Raw genomic sequence first — 19,707 nt, 5'->3', positions numbered from 1 at the left:
TTTTCTCACCCAACAAGCTTCTTTTTCAAGGGAGGGGAAAAAGCGGCCACAACTCATGCATGGTCACTGCATGTGTGTTTATGTGTGCACGTATGAGCCACAGAGAGATGTTCTCAGCATCAGCTCGATGAAGGCTGTATTCTTCTTGGCTTCACAAAGAGCTCCATTATAGCATGCTGTAAGAGGAATATCTGCCTAGTTCTGTCAAACACCCCTCCAGTGGTTTTCCTTTTCTTAGTCTTCCAAATAAATGATGGAGAACCCACCGTGGCAGCTCGCCAGCCTCAAAACCTGACTGGCTAGCACATTATTTACAGTGAATCAGGTTGTTCTAGCTTTGGTAAAAATTGACTAAAAGTTTCTACAGAATAGGTATGTTAATCTTTTTTTTTTTTTTTTGCACAACTTTTTTGTAATGATCATCTACGTTTTTGCTGGGTTTTTTTTCCACTTAGAACACAATTTCATGCAATTTGCAAGGGAATCCCTTTGCAGTAATGGTGCATTCACTCGGATCAGTTTCAGGATGTGTGTGCACAGCATCGTGGGCCTCTTTTTCAGGATGGCTTGTAGGAGCTTGCCGGTTTAACAGGGCTGAAAAGGCCTGGAGGTACCCCCACGCACCTCCTCCTCTTCCTACTCCTTGTCTCTTTGTGTTCTCAGGTGTACAGTGAATTTAGAGTCTACTTCATGAAACAAGCGGCCACACCTATACCTCAACGGTGCATGAAAGAGAGATGGTTATCAGAAGCATCTCTATACTTTTATTGCAAAGCACATTTTTGCTATCACCATCTTATAAGCCAAACCTTAAGTTATTATGCTGCTTTTTAGATTCATTGAAAAACATTACTTGCATTTATTGTGCGCACAATACCCTAAATAAGGTTTTTACTTGATGGTTACGCCACTTGATATTAAATTTCTAACTTGGTTGACAATAGTATAAATGTTTCTCAAAACTTTAAAGGACTGGCATTTTAAAAAAAAAAACCAAAAAAAAAAAAGATTTTTCTAACTCTTTATCTGGGACCCTCTGATTTCATTGAACTCAAAGTCAGCTTTGAACATGCTGAACATTTCTCTTTTTTTGCCTCCAGTTGTTGATGCATCCTTTATTATCACCAATAATGTTCAAACAAAAGTTGTCCAATGGTAGTAGAAGTGAGTTGCACATCTACAGGATCCATGCATTATTCAGTTGTTCTAGATGCTGATGTGAGCCATGTACACAGTGAGGTTTGGAGAGCCTTCTGTGTGCCTATGGATTTATGGAGCCGAACTGTCACTGCTGCCCCTCGATGAATGTTCTATTTGTTTCACAGATAGACAGCTGTCAAAGGAGAACAGCATTAGCCCACTGCGTCCTTTCTGCCATAAAATCTGCCACCCTGACCAGCTCTGACGAGAGAGAGGGAATGGGGGAAAGTGGGAGGGAGATGGGAAGAATTCCCATGTGACTTCTTCCCAAGAGGATTTTTTTTTCCACGGATGAGTTAAAAGTTTCAGTTTTGCACATAAAACATATAAAACAAAATTGAAAAAGAACCTTGTACTGTTGAGTACAAACCAGACCTTTAATCGCTCAAATTAAACAATCTCAGTAAACAGTTGCGGATGTCTCCATATCCACAGATCGCAGTCAAAGCGTATCAGAGAGAATGGCATCTTAGCAAGTCGGACGGGGGAAAGATCTCTTGGGCTTCCTGCAGGAACATGTCTGCTAAATAAAGGAGCGATCACAACAACAAGAACAACAGGAGGGAAGGAGATTAGATGTTCAGATCCTCCTTTTCATCCAGTCCTCTACACCTCACGCACTGTTTAACCAGAGTAAGCCCGGGATGCAGTCTCGCATCATTGTGATTCTTTTCATTCACGGCTCTTGTTTCTATCTCGAGGAAGCGTTCTAAAATGGCTGCCCTATTTTGGACGGATTGGTAGGGACAGCGAAATTCTTTGAGAGAGCTTGTGCGCACACACACCCACACCATCTGTAATGAGGGTGGACAGTGTATGCTTTTTCCAGGCAGCTGTCAGTGGCACACTGATCTGTCAGCATGGACCCTGCATCTGCACTCCTCTGTAACACTACGGCTCTCCACAGAAACCGGGCACGAGCCAATGTCTGTCTACGCTTACAAGAACTCTGTCTTAGCAGAACCAGCCTCTCTTTTGTGAGAGAATGCAGTTCTTTCTGTTTCCGCCCATGCATATTTGCATGGATATGGAGATGAGCTTGAATACGAGGCCGTCCTGTCCTTAAACCTAAGCCATGTGACCAGTCAACCGCTCTCTTGCAGTATCCCACTGAGAAGTCTGGCCAATCTGAGGCACCATATGTGTCCTTTAGACCAAAATAAAGGCCTGCCATCTGCAAGAAAGAAGGGTCTAAGACTTGTCCCTGTCGCAAGCACCTGTGAGGTTTGACAGCTGAGTCGTCCGTTGCCAGGGACCCCTCAATTTGCATGCTTGTTTACATCATCTCTTAACCTCTGAAGAGCCAGGAACTACCGAGCCTGCACCACAGCTGGGGCTAGATGTCCCCATCCCCCTTAAAACACATGTGCACCAAATATTCCAGCGCATCCTTGCAACCCTGCTGTACTTCAAGGATCCATCTTAAAGCCATTTACTGTAGCAAGAAGCAGCAACGTGTTTTCAAAGTGACTATGATTTTGAGGCTTTGAAACATTTTTTACTGCATCTGAGATGCTCGCACAGATACAGAGCTTGTTTGCATGAAGGCGTAGCAACCCAAGGTGAAGCAGCCAGGGTTGATTTGGAAATGAAAGCCACTTCCTGCGCAGCACAGTTTAGCATGTTGCCTGTTATGATGTAGGCTTGACTCAGGTGTTAAACGATGTTTATGGGTAGATCACACAGTCGAACACAGACTGATGCCACAAATTCATTGCAGAAGCACAAATTTTATTCAAAGCTGAAGCGAAAGTTGCTCCTTCAATGTAGTCACATCTTACATTCATAGTTACTTATTTCCTGTTGTTAGTCATATTACCATGAAAAATCAGTCAGCAGACAAAACTGGATGTGCTGTCTTGTCAGTGGTTGAGGCCAGCATCTTTGAAAATTTGTCTAGGAAGCAGAAAATCATGAATAAGGAGAAAATAACTGGGGCTGGTGACGTGTCTGCTTTTGCCTTCTTTGGTTTGATGGGCAAATGCTATTCTCTGTTCTACTCTAATATAAACCATCATCTGTAAAAGGAACTCAAGCCTCACTGGAGTTTCCACATGTTGCCACACAATGGCTGGTCAGATGATTTCAATTTGCTATGTCTTTGCTTTTGATTGCATTGCCGGCACTTCTGCAGATTGATTGAGAAACATACTGAGGGGTGCTGTACTAAAAATATACAATATTTTTGGTTTTACCATATTTCTTTGGACGTGGCAACCACATAGTACCATTATGTTTTGCATACTTTATGATGGTAATACCATTGGCATTCTTCGAAGCAAGTATGTGGTGCATTCTCAACGTTGTCACAAGGGGCGCTGTAACAAACATTAACACAAAATGTCTTCTTCTGTGGTCATTTTTGCTTTTCAAGTCATGGTTTAACAACCATTTGAAGATAACTTTAATAATAAACGCTTATTATTCAGGAAGCTTAATATAAACATGTCGACACTAGGGCTGGGAAATAAAACGATGCATTGCAAATTGAGAAATGATTCTGCATCGATTCTTAGATTTTCGGAATGCATCGCGATTCTCTCTTGAAGTGATTCTGAGCTTAGTTTTTAATAGCAGATGGCACTGCGTGCTTTAGAAATGGCCATTTTCTGCTTGCTTCCGGTTCCTTACACACACACCACTTGAACCTAAAATAATCATTCATAAAGTTCGAAAAGGTTGAAGCGAATTACAAGTATGGTCATAGTGGGCTGTTTACATTAATCTCGCATCATAAAAGCATAAAAGCCGATGTGCAAGTACATTTAAACATTTTCATTACTCAGCCGAACGCACAAGCGCTCTTCTTCGTGAGCATTTGAGTGTGCGGTTAAAAACTAGCCTAGAGTGCCATCTGCTGGTAAAGGTGCTGTATGTAGGATTGACACCAAGTGGTTGAACTGGGTATTGCAGTCCAAATTCTGAATATTGGAGAGGGTTTTTATTCACCCAGCCCCCTCCTCCTCAGACTTGATGCACATGCAGATTGCCAGATTGATGACACCAACAGGAACGAGCGCACTTGACAATGAATGAAATGAAATGCGGTATGTTTTCCGCTTAGTGGCAACCTGGGGTGCTGAAATACAATTGGATAAACTGGCAGTGGGCAGGTTTCACAAACGAAAACAGAGACCGACATTCAGGCCCGGAACGCACATTTTCAAACGAGAATAACTGACTATAGCATTGTTTTTCAGATAAACAAGTTTGTTATCTTAATATGTTTGCAGATATTTAAGAAACATGCTAAGGTATGTTTATGCATCAAAAACTTGAGAGAGAATCATGATGCATTCTGAAAGTCTCAGAATCCATCCAATGAATCTCGATGCACCGATTTATTGTCCCAGCCCTAGTCGGCACAGTCACAGTCAGTTTAATGGGATAGACTGCCCCCTTGAGTACCGGAGGTCAATTACGTAGAGTTAAAATGCATGTAAAGTATAAAATGGGACAGTGTTATTTCACTGGCTTATGCATTTACATCTCCATCTGGCTGTGTTTCTCGCTCAAGGCCCACTTCTGATAGGAATGCTTGCAAAAAAAAAAAAAAAATCTACTGTAGAATGTAGGTTTTGTTCAAGTAGGACTTGGTATCAAATGATTTTGTAGCATAGTCTAACTGAAGTAATTAGTATCAGCCTTTCTGTGTGTTTATGTCTTGTAGGGTGTACGGTTTGCATTGATAAGGATACGAGACCTCAGGGTGGTGCAGATTCTGGTAACTCCCTTCACCCATCCTCCGGCCCCCCTTTCTCCCCCTCAGTGTCTCTGGTGTTTAGTAGAAACAAAGCAAACAAGCCAGGGAGTGAGCAGTTAACTCGGTGCGCTCTTTCAAGCAGCAAACGAGCAAACTGGCTTGTCCCGTTTGTCCAGATTCTCACCTCGCTCTTTATCTGCGCCACCTTGCCTGCTCGTCTCATTCATCAGTTATTTTTCCCAACCCTTTCTTTTAAACTCTACACCTTCCTCTCTTTGCATCAGGTCCCATCTCCTGTCTGTCTTTCACAGGTTTTTATCTTGGCCTCTTGCTATTGAAACTGATATTGAGGGGTGATGTGCTAGGCAGAAAGCAGCGCTATCTCAGCGCGCCAACTGCTCTCAAACACGTCGGTTCCTGCACTTGTCCGTGCCTGTCATCCACCCCTGAAACAGAGCAGTAGCATTCTTTCACACACACACACACACACACACACACACACAGAGTGAAGTGCTCATGCTCACACACGGAGGCGGAGGTAATCACATAGTATGCGTACACAAAACAGGTTTAACCCAAAAATGGATGTAGCCAATACCTGCACTCATTAAAGATAAATTTAGCTTGAATTAAACTGTTTCCTGGCACAGAGGAAATGTAACGTGTAGCAGTTAATTGTGGTTCATCGCCAGGCATCTCTCTATTTTTTTGCAACTGCTTTAATTTTTTTTCAACAAACTATTTGTTGAAGTCTGAATCTAGTGACTCATGTAATTAGCTGTATTCGCAAAGGAAGTCTCACTATTACTTGTGCTTATACTTAGGGTTATAGATTTGAACAAACTCTATAACAACAGCATTAAACTTAGTGGCATAACTTCTGCACTTGTGCTTCAGTAATTAATGGCAATGATAGCAAATTAAGCCTCAATAAGTCAGACAAAATCACATGACTATTTTCACGTGTATATATGAATCGTTAGAAGATTTTTCATGTTTTAAAAGAAGTCTCTTCTGCTCACCAAGGCTGCATTAATTTGATCAGCAAGAACAGTAATTTTGTGAAATATTATTACAATTTAGAACAACTGTTTCTATCTTAATTTATTCCTATGATGAAGTCAAAGCTGAATCTTCCCATGACTTTTTTTTTTTTACAGAAGTCATTTTAATATGCTAATTAGCCACTCAAGAAACATTTATTATTATCGATGTTGAAAACAGTGTGTGCTGCTTCATGTTTTTGTGATACAGGTTTGCAGGATTCTTTGAATATACAGTTCAAAATAAGAGCATATATTTAAAATGTTTTTTTTTGTAAACTCGTAAAATAATTCACTGTGACTTTTGATCAGTTTAATGCATCCTTGCTTGAAATAATAATGTGTGCTTTTTTGTTTTTAATTGTACTCACCCTAAACTTTTCAACGGTAGTGCATTTGGTAAATGCGTTATGTGCAATTTTGCAATTTTATCCTAAATGTGCATTAAAATATGTGAAGGGAAACTTAATTACAGAGATTTATATAGGCAATATGGATGCACTTGCTAAAAAAGTATAAATATATATTTTTTTTTTTTTGCATATTAATGTTCTTTTTTTATCTTTATAAAATACACTTTTTAAATCACACTGGTAATGCAACAGGGATGCTGGCTGTGTGAAACCAATCTGGCCCGCTCATTCGCTGATGTAATCCCCACTTTGTCTCTCCTTTTGTTTTATCCTTTTCTCTGACTGTTGTGCAATTCACACCAAAGCCAATAACCGTCGCTGAATACAGTCAGTATCCTGTCATCATCATCAGAGCAGTGTAACGTGGGAGAAGACATGCAGGCTGGGTGTGTTTGACGGGGGCAGTGCTTAAAATCCATCCATCCACACACACACACACACTGGCGTGGCTAAAGACCACAGCAGCCTAAAATGTCTCCTCCACCCAGGCCATTATACCTGCCTCTTTGCCTGTCAATTAGACAGTCTTACCAGCCACTAATCTGATAATCTGTGTCCTATCTCTCTCATCCCATCCTCCGTCTCTCTCACATCTCTCCTCTCACGACTCCTTCGCTCGTCTCTCCATCCCCCACCACCAACGGCAGAGTTTCCTGTGAACTTTTTATGGTCATCTGTCTTCAGTCAGTTACGTGCCCCTCTCCCTCTCTCGCGCTCCATCACCCCCTCTGCACGTCTCCTCTCTTTTGAAAAGCTCCTGCACAAAGAGGATAAAGCTACGTAAGTCTCTCCTCCTCTTCGTCTGTGCATCTCTGTATCCCTCCATCATGTGTGCGGACGGCTAACAGACGTTAAACGGGCCAATCACTGATTAGTGATGCAACAAAAGATGCTGAAAAAATTCTTACTGTGTTTATTAGAAGCAGGCCTAGACAGAATGTGCTAAGTTTTCCTATGCTGATTTTGCCACAATAAGCACAATTTATTTAAACATTAGGTAATGTCAGAAATATTATAACTGTACTATTGTAAAATATTAGTAATAAAATACTAGTCTTCTAACAAACAAGTAATTTAGCATGGTTTTTTTCTGTTTATGTTTTTAGCAATAGTCTACTCTTAATACCGACAGTGTTGTCACATAAAGCGAAATAGAAATAGGCTGTATAAGCAAAAATGTAATATGGCAATATTCTTAATTCTAGATAACAATATAAACTATCATTCAAAAGCTGGGGGTCAAACTTTAAAAAAATGTGTTGACTCTTTTTTTTTTTTTAATAGTTATTAATCATGTGTCTTCATATACTGTGAAATATTAAAATATAAAATAATTTTTTAAAATAAAAATTATATTTGATAAAAACATATATATATTTGCTGTTCAAAAAGAAATGTATGATCAATTTCATACCAGTTTGAATTATTCTGACAAACCCTTCACCGAATCATCCTGAGTCTTTGAGTCTTTTGGATGAATCATTTTAATAATCCCTTGGTGAGAATCCCTTGGTGAGAATCAGGTGTTTGTGAATCGGACCAAAGTAAAAGTGATACTCAAACATTTATAGCAACTGACAAACAGACGTTCAAGGGAACTGTGATTTCTAGAGCTTGCACTACTAACGTGTCTTTGATTCAAAGCAGCCTTTTTGATGTGAGTTATATTGTACCATGACTGCAGGTCAAACTCCAGCCACTGAGATCGAGATCGTCTGTAAGAACGGGTCGTTTCATAGGGCTATGATTCAACACAGGAGGTTTTGCAATGCTTTTATTACTTTATAACAGATTTCAAGGTCAAAAGTCTCATCCCGAAAGAAAGTGCATGTGTGTGTGTGTGTGTGTGTTCATAGGCATGCATATTAAAACTCCCTGCGTTTGTGGTCTCCCTGCAGTGTGAGCAGTGGTTGCTGACACACGAGGTGCACTGCAGTCCCTCTTCAAGCCCCGAACGGCAGAAGAATAACACAACCTCGTCTGAGGACGGGTAAATATACCTCACCGTCCGGTCCGAGCCGAGCCGAGGCTGCCTGTCCGCGTGAGCATCCTCACTGTTTGCACATGCAGCATGGATGACTGGCCTGCTTGTCAAATCCCGTACACAAGTTTCACTTGAAACTTTGAGTTTTATCTCTCCTTCTATTATTTCATCCACATGTCTGTTCATCTTCGCTGTTTAACAGTCACAGCACAGCTCATACTCCATAGTATGCCACACATCCTTTGCTCTGTCTGTCATCAAATTCAGCTCTTCCATCTTTTATTTTGCAGTGTGCATGCGGCCCATTACTGCAAAAACAGTGAAGCTAGCCATTGCTTAATAGGTTTTGGATCCTTTGAAATTGAGTTAGGTAAACAAAACGATGTGCAAATCTACTATTTGTCAAGTCACGGTTTATTATTTTGCTTTATAGAAGCGCAGAAAGCTTTAAGCATGAACTTTGTAATCTGCTTTCGGCTCTTCAGATGTCGCATGCACTTCATATACATGCTAACGTGCACTGCATGAAGCTGGGATCTATCAGTGTTGCGTTGTCTTGTTTTAAGACTCCTGTGCTGAAAGCATGAGATGGTTTTCGGTTCAGGTAGAGCGGTTATGGACATGGCTTCGCATCAAGATGCAAAAAGGAATCTGAAAAATGTATTTGTGTTTGTTGCGTTGAAGAAAAAGAATGCAAGTAGATGTAAAGACAAAATACCAGACAAAGGCCAGACTTAAAACTAAATGTATGACTAATTGTGTCATCAGTACAGCGCTGATAATGAAAAAATGTCAAAAAGATAAAAATAGAGACTACCATTGCAGTGACCATTTTTTTATTTTAAAAAACTTAAAATTAAGTTTTATTTGTTCACATTAAGAAATGCACTGTGAACAAACATGAGCAAACAATGCACACTTGTATTTTTATTAAATATCATTGTCATTATGTTCTATCATTGTACAAAATATATTGCTCATGTTAGTTAATACATTAACTGAAGTTAACAAAAGATTCCTTATAGTAAAGCATTAACAAAATTTACTTAAAATTAGTTAATACATGAGGTATACACTCTTTATTGCATTTATTAATGTAGGTTAATGTTAATTTATTATATAATGTTGTAAATTATGCTGGTAGTAATTAATGTTTGTCCATAGTATATTAAGTGATTAATTTGATTTATTTTGTACAACTTATAATTGAAAAAAAATTACCTTATTTGCTGAGAAATTCAATAAAAAAAAAATATTGTTCATTGTTATTTTGTGTTAACTAATGCATTAACTAATTTTAAAGAGGAAAGATAGTATAAAGTATCTTATAAATAATTGTGCCCGGTATATTTGTTATTCGTCTAGATTGTTCATTGAACAGTTTGTTCAAGTTGTTAGCTTCATTTTCCTTTGCTCGTTCTGAAGTGTTCTCAGGTAGCAGGGTCAAAGGTCAGCATTCTCGTCTGTAGAACAGCTGTGTTATCTGGGTGGAAGAATGATGCTCCTGAAAGACAGACATTCTTTTCTACAAAATACAGCAGAATTACTGAATTATAATTCGGAACAAGCGGCCTCTGACCTAGGGCTGCACAATTAATCGAATTTCGAATTGAGATTACAATTATAGATGCCACAATTACGTAATCGTTCAAAGCGGCAATTAATAGTTCAGAGTCCACGTATGTTATTCTGCGTGCTTAAGATGTGTTTTTTTTTCTTTCTACATGTTATCTTAAGGGTTTTTCCCATTTTTTTTTATTTTAGTTTTAGTATAACATTGTAATACCATTCATATTTTTACTTTTTTATAATTTAAAGAAGAAACCAATCTGACGTATAGTTGACATTTGAGGCTTAATACTGTAGAAAAGCACAAAGTTTTTCAGTTAGTGTTTTCAGCTTGTTTATTTTCATATAAAAATACAGCATGCAGCTGCATCAGACAATGGTATAAACATCATTCAATGTCAATTGCGATAATCGTAATTAATAATCGCAATTACAGTTTCAAGGAAATAATCGACAGTTATGATTTTTTTCATAATCGTGCAGCCCTACTCTGACTGCCATTTCTCAGGTCATACGCATTTCATATGGTATGAAATTCTTAGGGCTGTTAGATTGTTACTTTGGATGTGCTCAAACTGGAACAGGACCATACTGTTTATCACATACTGGCAGGGCATGTAACAGTGATAACGAAATGCATTAGATGTCACCAAGATAACGTTAGTAACACACTCAAATCAAACAAAAGAAGTCACCTTTTCTGCTCTGTGAGACTGTTCCATCATGGTACAATACGGTGTTTTATTCAGGTGTTCAGTAGGACGTTGAGCTGCTCCATCGAAAACCTGTTTGAGTGTCTGCAGAGATGAAGAAGATACCGCGATTTCACCGTAAACAACAGCCGCACAAAAAGACTTCAGCTTGTGGTAAACATTGCATTAAAACAACTGAGATTTACAGTGTTGGAGAATCATTCTGAGTGTTTTATACGACAATAAAACGCTTGTTTTGTCAAGGTTAAAACCAGACTAAATCGATTAAAAAATGTCAACAACTACTGATGCTGAAAGGTCTGTGTGTTTGTGCTCAGCTGCCCGTTTTTTGCTTAGCATATCTGTTTCTGTTCTGCTCTTGGTGCACTGAACTGATTTTATAGAGGAAGTATTTAATAAGAGGTCTGTTTTTCTCACACTACTAGATTAGGCTGTTTAGGTCACAAGGAAACAATTGCAGAATCATGATGGTTTAAATATGTTGTCCGGTAGTTCTTTGGTTAGTTGATTTCAAGTTTACTCTCTGTAACACCCTCACATATCTGAAAAATGACAGAAACTCATCCTCTCTAAACCGGAACATGTCCTCCAAACAGCTCACTTCCAAAATGTAGACTCATCACAACATACTGCCATGAAGCACACATGAGCTGAGGTCTGCACACTTCCTGTCATTTATCAGCTTTTATCAGTAAATGATGGAAAAGGCTTTGCAAAATGCTACTTTAAAAAACAATGCATTACCAAATTAGTCTTAAGGGATTCATATTGAACCAGAAGGTAAGAAAATATAAGTCTTATTTATCTTAATTGGAAAACTGGTGACAAACTTGGGTACTAAAACATGTCTAGAGACCCTATGTTCTGCATCGTTGCATGGCAGTCCATCTAACGGTTTATGAATTTCCCTAAAAGTGCATCTAAATTTGTTGACTTGCAGTGTTGGATCAATAATTGGATCAGCTTAAAGTAACCATGAAACGATTGTAGCAGTTACCAAATAACACTTTCTACAATCCAATCGTAATTTCCATTCATGCAAACTTTAACAGGACACATCTCACATTTGTCACTTAATTCGTACTTTTAATTGTCTTGGAAACTCACTGTCTTTGTGGATCGGGATTTGCCTGATTGTGGTGATTTTCATAGTGGATGGCCACACAGAGGAGAATGTTGACATTTCTTTTGACTTTAGATGGGGTTTGTAACATCCCGTTGTGTTTTGCCTCTAGCACTCTAGCAATGTTAGTTCAGTAGGCCATTACGTAAAGTTCAGAGGCTGATTCGCCTTTGAGCCAATGCTTTTGTAATACCCAACAGTCACCTCAAGGGCGAATGACTTTCAAATGAGTGATTTACGTGAGTAAGAGAGGGAGTACTAGTAATATTCCTTCCACTCTGTCCTAGTTTGGCCCCAGACCAACCCCCTGTCTCCTGGTCTCTGTAAACACTGTGCTCTACTGATACCCTGATCTTTGCCCTCACAGAGTAAGAGAGACTGAACGTGAAAGCTGCACACAAGTCCATAAACTGGTTGACAAATTTTGTGTGTGAGGTTTTGTGTAGCTCAGTCTGGCAAGTCAGGACAGGATATCTGCTCATGGAAGGGTGGAGCAAGGCCCCAGTCACTCGGAGTCACTGATTGGGAGGAAGGATAGATGCGAACGGCTACTAGGAATCTCTTCTTTTACACCAAGAGCTTTGGGCAGTTAGTTCCCTGTAAGAGTATGGGAGAGTAGCTTCATTCCTCTACCGCCTCATCTAATGCTTATTTCACACATGAGACTAGATTTCTCCTGTTTCCTTTTGAGCGCTGTGATGTCAAGGAAGACACTGGAGGATGTAATAGACAGCCAACATATGGCCACTGCATTTACTGCTGTCACAACCCCCTCGCCTTGACCTATTCTCAGTTTAACCACAAAGCAAACTACTCCCTTGTTCAACCTTCTCCCACAAAGGGAGAACATTTATATCTTTATCCTCTGCTTTCCCTTTATAAGAGCCATTCAAGACCTCTTCCCACCAGGTAACTAAACTAGGGAACTAGGGACTTTGGGCTGGTACTCGGTGTGTTTCCACCGCAGGAACCAGGATCTAAATAAAGTTCCGGGTAAAAAAATGCCCCTCAGAAAGTCCCTGCTCACGAGGTAGTACTTTTTCAAAGTTCCGGAACTTTCGGGGGCGGGACTTGGGCGCTAAACATGCTGATTGGTTGAGTTCACGCAGCATCGTGATTACAACCACCATTTATTCGGATAATTTTCAAAATATTACTGTTACTGTGTCATGAAATGTAGTTTTAAAAGTATTTCAGGCGAGAATGTAGTTGTTTAAAACTCAAATCTGCGGTTTATTTATAAAGACCGCACCTATTTAAAAATATGTTTCGCCGATTTCGGAGATGATCAGCTCCACGCGATCAGCGAGAGCTCAGAGCTCATGTATCCGCCGAGAGCAGTCTCAACTCGGCTAGTCCTTCTGACATTTGCCACTGGCTCTGATGTCTCTTTAGTGGTTAAACATAAAATATAATTCGTTATGGGTAAATCTAACTGGTAATCTTTGTTCTTTATTCAATTTATCTATATGTTAAAATGAAAATAAAAAGAGGCAATTGATATAATATTTTGTTTCATTGTAATGTAGGCTGTATATAAACACATTTCCCTGAAGTAAGTACATTTCTGCGGCTATTATTATGTATAAATGAAAACGAAAGGAGGCAGTGGTGTTTAATATCATATTTCATCTTATTGTAACGATACAGTGAGGAAAATTGCAGTAGCCAAGGCGAGCTGACTGATGTTATCAAGTACGCTGCTGTTTGCAGAATTACCGGAGAACTCCGAAATTTGCGTTGTATTGAGAAACGTGCGCAGACCTACGTCACCAGACTATTTGCCTAATCTTAACGGTACTTTAGACCGCGGTGGAAACGCTGAAAGCAACAGGTCTGGGGGGAAAATAGTTCATGGGGGGAAAAGTTCCTGGTACAATTGTTCCGGGTATTTTCGGTGGAAACGCGGCATAAGAATCAGCGCTGTGGTCGCTCCAGATCTGTTTGCTTTTGAAGTGCATGTGTCACTTTTGGCAGTTTGGCTTGGAGCTATTGTGTGAGAGCCATCCTCGCGTGCCCAACCCACTCGACTCTGTCATTTGCATCCCAGAAGGCAAGCCAATTGCTTTAATAAGAACTCCTACTGAATGTAAGCTAGAGCTATCGGCATCATACAAGGAAGTAAAAGGTCTCGTCTGCCAAGGTTTTTGACTAAATCTTACATTGGCAGCTTTGTGGCTTGAGTGGATACTTTGGCTTCAGGCCCAAGTTTTGTGGTAAATTTAGATTAGGAATGCTTCTCAAATGAATAGTCAGGTGCTATTTGGACTTGGCAGCATCATATGTGTGTCTCATGGTAAAGTAGACAGAAGGACGAGCCGCTGATCATTTCAAAATAATGTCGAGCTCAAACCAACTTTTTGTTTGAACTGATTGCTCATTTGTGTTGCATCACGAATGTGTTGGCCATAAATGCTAAACTAGTGGTTCTCAAAAAATATTTGGTCTCAGTTTAAGGTCCAGGTCTCACTATTAACTATGACTTTTGCCATAATTAACTCCTAATTTGCTGCTTATTAATAGTTAGTAAGGTAGTTGTTCAGTTAAGGTATGGAAAAGGATCTAAAGTATGGTCATGCAGAATAAGACAATAATATGTGCATTATACATACTAATAAACAGACAAGATGCAAGTAATATGCATGCATATAAAAAGTAAAACTAAAATAAAGTGTAGAATGACAGAAGTTTGGGGGTGAATTAAAATAAGACATACCTTGATTTTTAGTTGGTTTAGCTTTTTTATAGCTTTTGTTTTAAAAATCTGGTTTAAGACTTGAATTTACTAGTGTCAAAAATGTATTGGCTAGCATCTATGCAATGCAAGGCCTGCACAAATGCACATGCAGAAATAGTCATTTGAATCCATAGCGTATTAGTTTAGTAATTATTTTATCTAATTTTGTAATGCCTCATTTAAGATTTTCCAGTGGTTTATTCCACTAAGCTTATTCCAACCCACACCCTGTTGTGAAAGTTTTTTTGGTCGTCAAGAAATGCTGTCAGTTTAGTCTGTGTCTTAATATTAATAATTTTGAATAGCATTTTTTGAATATTTTATACCATTTAAAGTAGTTTTGTTTGTTTTCTGTAACTTTTAAAAGGTAAGCATTCACATTTCAGAATAGCTTAGAAGATATTTGAAGACATTTTTGTAGGATGAGTGAGAAAAAGCAGTGAGGGACAGATGGAAGACGAAACAAGATGGAGAGACATAGAGAGAGGGAGCAGCAGAGGCATTCTTGCTTGCTCGGTTTGGCACCATATGAGGACTTTTCCACTCTTGTGTGCTTCTGACTGACACACAAACGCTTAAAAACCTCACATATGGTCATACACGAATGCACACGCCAGTGCGACCATAACATATTCTCTCCTCATAGTCTCCCAAAATCACCTCTGCTTTCCCACAGTTTGTCTTTTGTTTGGCTTGTTTTAACAAGGATGTGCAAGAAGCTCTTTCTGTCGTGTGTGAGTGTGTGTGTGCAAGAAAGTGAGAGTGATGGGTGGGAACAGATGTAGTAACAGCAGCCCCCCAACTCCCTCCACCCGCACTATCTCTCCCGGGAAGAGAGCGAGAATCTTATGACAAGTACAGCTCTCTCTCACTCACTCTCGCCCCAAACCCCCACCCCAAATCCTTGCACAACTCGAAACCTGCCCTGCTGTTGTGTAATCCCTGGTCTTTCTACCTCTAATCATCAACAGAACCCAACAGTATCGTGCTTGACTTTCCACACCCATCTCTACGAATACAGGTTTTCCCTCCTCTCCCTTTTCTCAACGTCCTCTTCTTATGTTCAGCATCTTTCTGGTTTTCTCAGTTAGGCTTTCTCAGTTCTTTCTTTAATCAAACATGATTAAAGACAAGTAAAAGTAAAATCTTGTAAAAGACGAGTAAAATCTAAGGCTAATGTTAGACATCATTTAGTTGCCCAGAGTAATGATTTAGTCACATATGCAAATGATTTACTCGCATTGTAGAGGGTTGTTAAATTTTGCAATTAATCCACAGATCTCATGCATGCCAAACCGTTGGGGCCTGGTCCGTACGGATCACGGATCAACTACGATCCGTTCAACCCTGTGTAAATATCATGAATTAATCCATAAATATCACCATATTAGATTTTACAACCGTAACTAAATGGCTTTGTCATGAAAAGGCTGAATTAGCTGTTACTTACTTAATGACACGGATTAAATCTAGATGTACTACATCCGCCATGTTGGCATTGGGCCTATTTTACACTTTTTGCGCATTTATGATCTTTATTTTTCGCAGTTGGATAGCTATCTGATCAAAGAAAATGCTTGAAGTGGCCAAGTGTAAACAGGCCCATTGTCATGTGACCTATCAACATTAGTTGTGTCACTTCACTGCCATTCACAAATCCTCTCCTGTGGCTTCATGGGATAGTTAAGTGTTAATCAGATGCACACTTCAGAAATACTTCTGTTTTTGCAGAAAACTACAAATTCTGACACATGCAGAGGTCTTTTCGATGATATCATTGCAATTTTGTTTTCTATTTGTTGTCCCTTCAGTGGATTTTGGTTGATGAATGTGCTTGTCAGCCCTCTCTTTAAAGGGATCATATGATGCGATTTCAAATTTTCCTTTCTCTTTGGAGTGTTACAAGCTCTTGGTGAATAAAGAATATCTGTGAAGTTGCAAAGACTAAAGTCTCAAATCCAAAGAGATATTCTTTATAAAAGTTAACACTCGTCCACGCCCCTCTGAAACGACTCGTTCTAACACGCCCCCACATCTCTACATCATGATGTGGGAAGATTTGCATAACGCCGCCCAGATGTTCACACAAAGAAAGAAGGCGTACCTTTTATTCCCGTTGTAGTATTGTTGTTGCCGTCGCCGTCATGTCGTATAGACGCTGTGTGTTTCACTGTGAAAGCGAAACTACTTTGTTTGGTCTTCCAAAAGAGGACGATATCCGCTTCGTCATGTCTGGAGCTGATCCGTGCTGGTCGCTGAGGAAATACATCAACTTTGCACTGTGGATTGCCGAATCGGCTTTCACCGTGGACAAAGCGGCGTCCAGCCCGGGGTCGTCACATGTGGTAGCTAAGAGACCAAGGTACACTCCTTCGTAGAATCCGCCTGCCGCAACGTTCTCAAGCTGCCCGCCTCTGCTCATTCAAGCCGGCCACGGCTCACTCTAGACCGCAGCTCACTCTAAGGCTGCGGTGTGTGATGTTGTTCCGTTGAGAAAGCGAAACTACTTTGTTTTTGCCTTACAAAAGAAAACAAGACTAGAAATCATGTTTATATCACGTTTATAATGGGTTCTATGTTTCTGTCTCGTCGCTCCAGCCGGACAAGGCTTCACAGTATGTTAAGAGGCGTAACGTTTCCATTTCACGCTTGATGTATTCGGCCAATCACAACACGCTGGATAGCTGGCCAATCACAACACACCTCGCTTTTCAGAGAGATGAGCCTTGTGAAAATCAACGTGTTTCAGAAGACGGGTCATAGAGGAGAAACAATAATGTACAGTATGTGGAAAATAATGTGTTTTTTTAACTTTAAACCGCATAAACATTTCATTACACCAAATACACAAATTAATGTTCTTTTTAGCAGCATCATATGGCCCCTTTAATTATTTCGAGGAGTAAGGATTCAGAAGAAGGGCGCTATCGGTATTTAGCTGTAGTTGTATGTTTCTAATCGAGTGCATTCAGTACTTGGCTATAGCAGGCTGTTTTATGGAGAATTTGGTTTACCTCCATTTGGCTTCAAGGCATATGTGAAGTTTCTCCTATTAGTGCAGAGTTTGTCCCCCTGATCATATCTACCATGTTTTGGTCCAGCCAACAGCAGACCTGTTGTCCAACTGCCTCATCACACATGCTTGCATTCCCTTATCCTCTCTCCAAAAGATGAAGCAACCCAGACCGCAGAGGAGCTTCCTGTGTGGCTGTGGATGGGAAAAGAGAGAATCTCTTTCTTTACTCCATCTTTTTTCCCTCCCAAATCTTTGCCGTCATTCCTCTTGACAACTGTTCCAACTCTCCCTCCCTCATGTTAACACATTATCAATCTCTTTTAGTCATTAGCACACTTATTAAATCATAACCGCCACTTAGAGTGCTGCTTTTTGGTCAGTGTACCTCTAAGCATCTCCCTCAGGAATGAACCCCTCATGACCTTCCCCTCTTAAAAGTAGCTCTTAGACCCCCCTGTTCATCCAGATTAGCATCTACAGCCATCTGCCATGCCGGCGCCCACCAAAGCAGAGATTTTCCTGTGTGGTCGTCTGTAGTTGTCCAAAAATCGGATGAAACCAATCATGGTTTCATAGGCCACATCTATGATATTGCCAGTTGTTTCAGCCAATCAGATCTCTGTTTTTTATTAAACTTCGGTAGAACTTCATAGTCCTATGGCATCACACGATGACTCTTACACACTTGCGCTGGGCAGACGCATGTGGTCATGAGCCGGGCAAGCGCTCTCCAGACAGGTGCTGGAGCCATAAAGCACAAAGGGAATGTGTGTACTGTGCCTCATCTAGAGAACACACATTATGTTCCACTGACTGTATCAAGTATTCTGTGTAGTGTACTCGCTGAACAATTTCCCATTCTTCCAGTCGTTTTTACCCCCAGATGCCCCCTGTTCTCTATCTAGGTTTTTTTTTAATGTAAAATTTACTGTAATATATAAGCTGTTCTTCCAGTGCACTCAGCACCTGTGCTTTATTTGCATATGTTTTTCTTTTTCTTCATAGTTATGGAAAATTCAACGGAGGAGACAAGAACAGAATCTGCAAATTGCACCCTCACTAGGGAGGATGCGGAGCAAAGCGATGAGCGCCAGAGCCCCGCCCCCACAGGAACACAAAAAACACACACAGGTAGAAATCTGTCAGTCCCTCTATCTATTGATCCATCATACATACCTTCTATCCATCATCGTTCATTCTCTTTCGATCGCTTGTTCGATCACTCTATCTATAGCTCTATCCATTCATCTTTCTATCCATTGTTCGTTCTATCATCTATCAATCCATAAGTTGTGTTCTATTGTTTGTTGTGTCACTCAATCTGTTACTCTTTCACTCTATCCGTGTATCTTTTTATCCATCCATGCCTCGTTCTATTGCTTTTATCTTTCTATCCATCGTTCCTTCTATTTGTCATTCTATCTATAGTACTATCTGTTGATCTATCAATCCATCGTTCTTTCTTTCCATCGTTGCTTCTGTCTATCGCTCTATCATCTATCCCAACTCTATCCATCCATTGTTTTATCCTTCTATCTATCGTTCTGCCTACTGATCCGTCTATAATTCCATCGATCGATCCATCATTCTTTCTATCATCTATCTTCCATTCTATGACTCTTTTACTCTATTGTCTATCTTTCTATCTGTCCATTGTTCATTCTTCTGCTCTATCTTTCTATCCATTGTTCCTTCTGTCCATCTTTCTTCTCTCTATCCATCATTCCTTCTATCCATCGTTCCATTCTATCATTGATCCTCACATTCCTCTATCTTTCCATTGTTTCATTTGTCTTTCTAGCCATCATTCCATCTATCAAATGTTTTATCGTCTTTTTATTCATTGTTCATTCTATCCATCCATTATGATATCATTTTATCAACTGATCCATCATTCTTTCTATTCCATCTATTGCTCATTCTATGACTCAGTCCAGCCATATTTCATTCTATCGCCCGATCGATCTTTCCTTCCATTGTTCCTTCCATCTATCGCTCTATCCATCTGTTCCTTCTATCATTCTATAATATCATTGCTTCATCATCTCTTTCTGTTTATCATTCATTGTCTATCATTCTATCTATTGATCTATAGATCCATCATTCTGTCTATCCATCATTATGTCTATTGCTTTCTAAAAATGTCTATAGAGCCCGACCGATATATCGGTTTGCCGATTTTATCGGCCGATATGAGTCTGCTGCA

General features: G+C 39.8%; 1 pseudogene; it reads left to right on the top strand.

The window, feature by feature from the left end:
- The window catches only part of LOC109049104, a 47,737-nt pseudogene that overhangs the window by 10,746 nt on the left and 17,284 nt on the right, over window positions 1-19,707 (top strand).

Source organism: Cyprinus carpio, chromosome A24 (assembly GCF_018340385.1).
Source record: "Cyprinus carpio isolate SPL01 chromosome A24, ASM1834038v1, whole genome shotgun sequence".
In the NCBI taxonomy this organism is placed as follows: Eukaryota; Metazoa; Chordata; class Actinopteri; order Cypriniformes; family Cyprinidae; genus Cyprinus; species Cyprinus carpio.
This window is presented reverse-complemented; position numbering and strand designations above follow the sequence as displayed.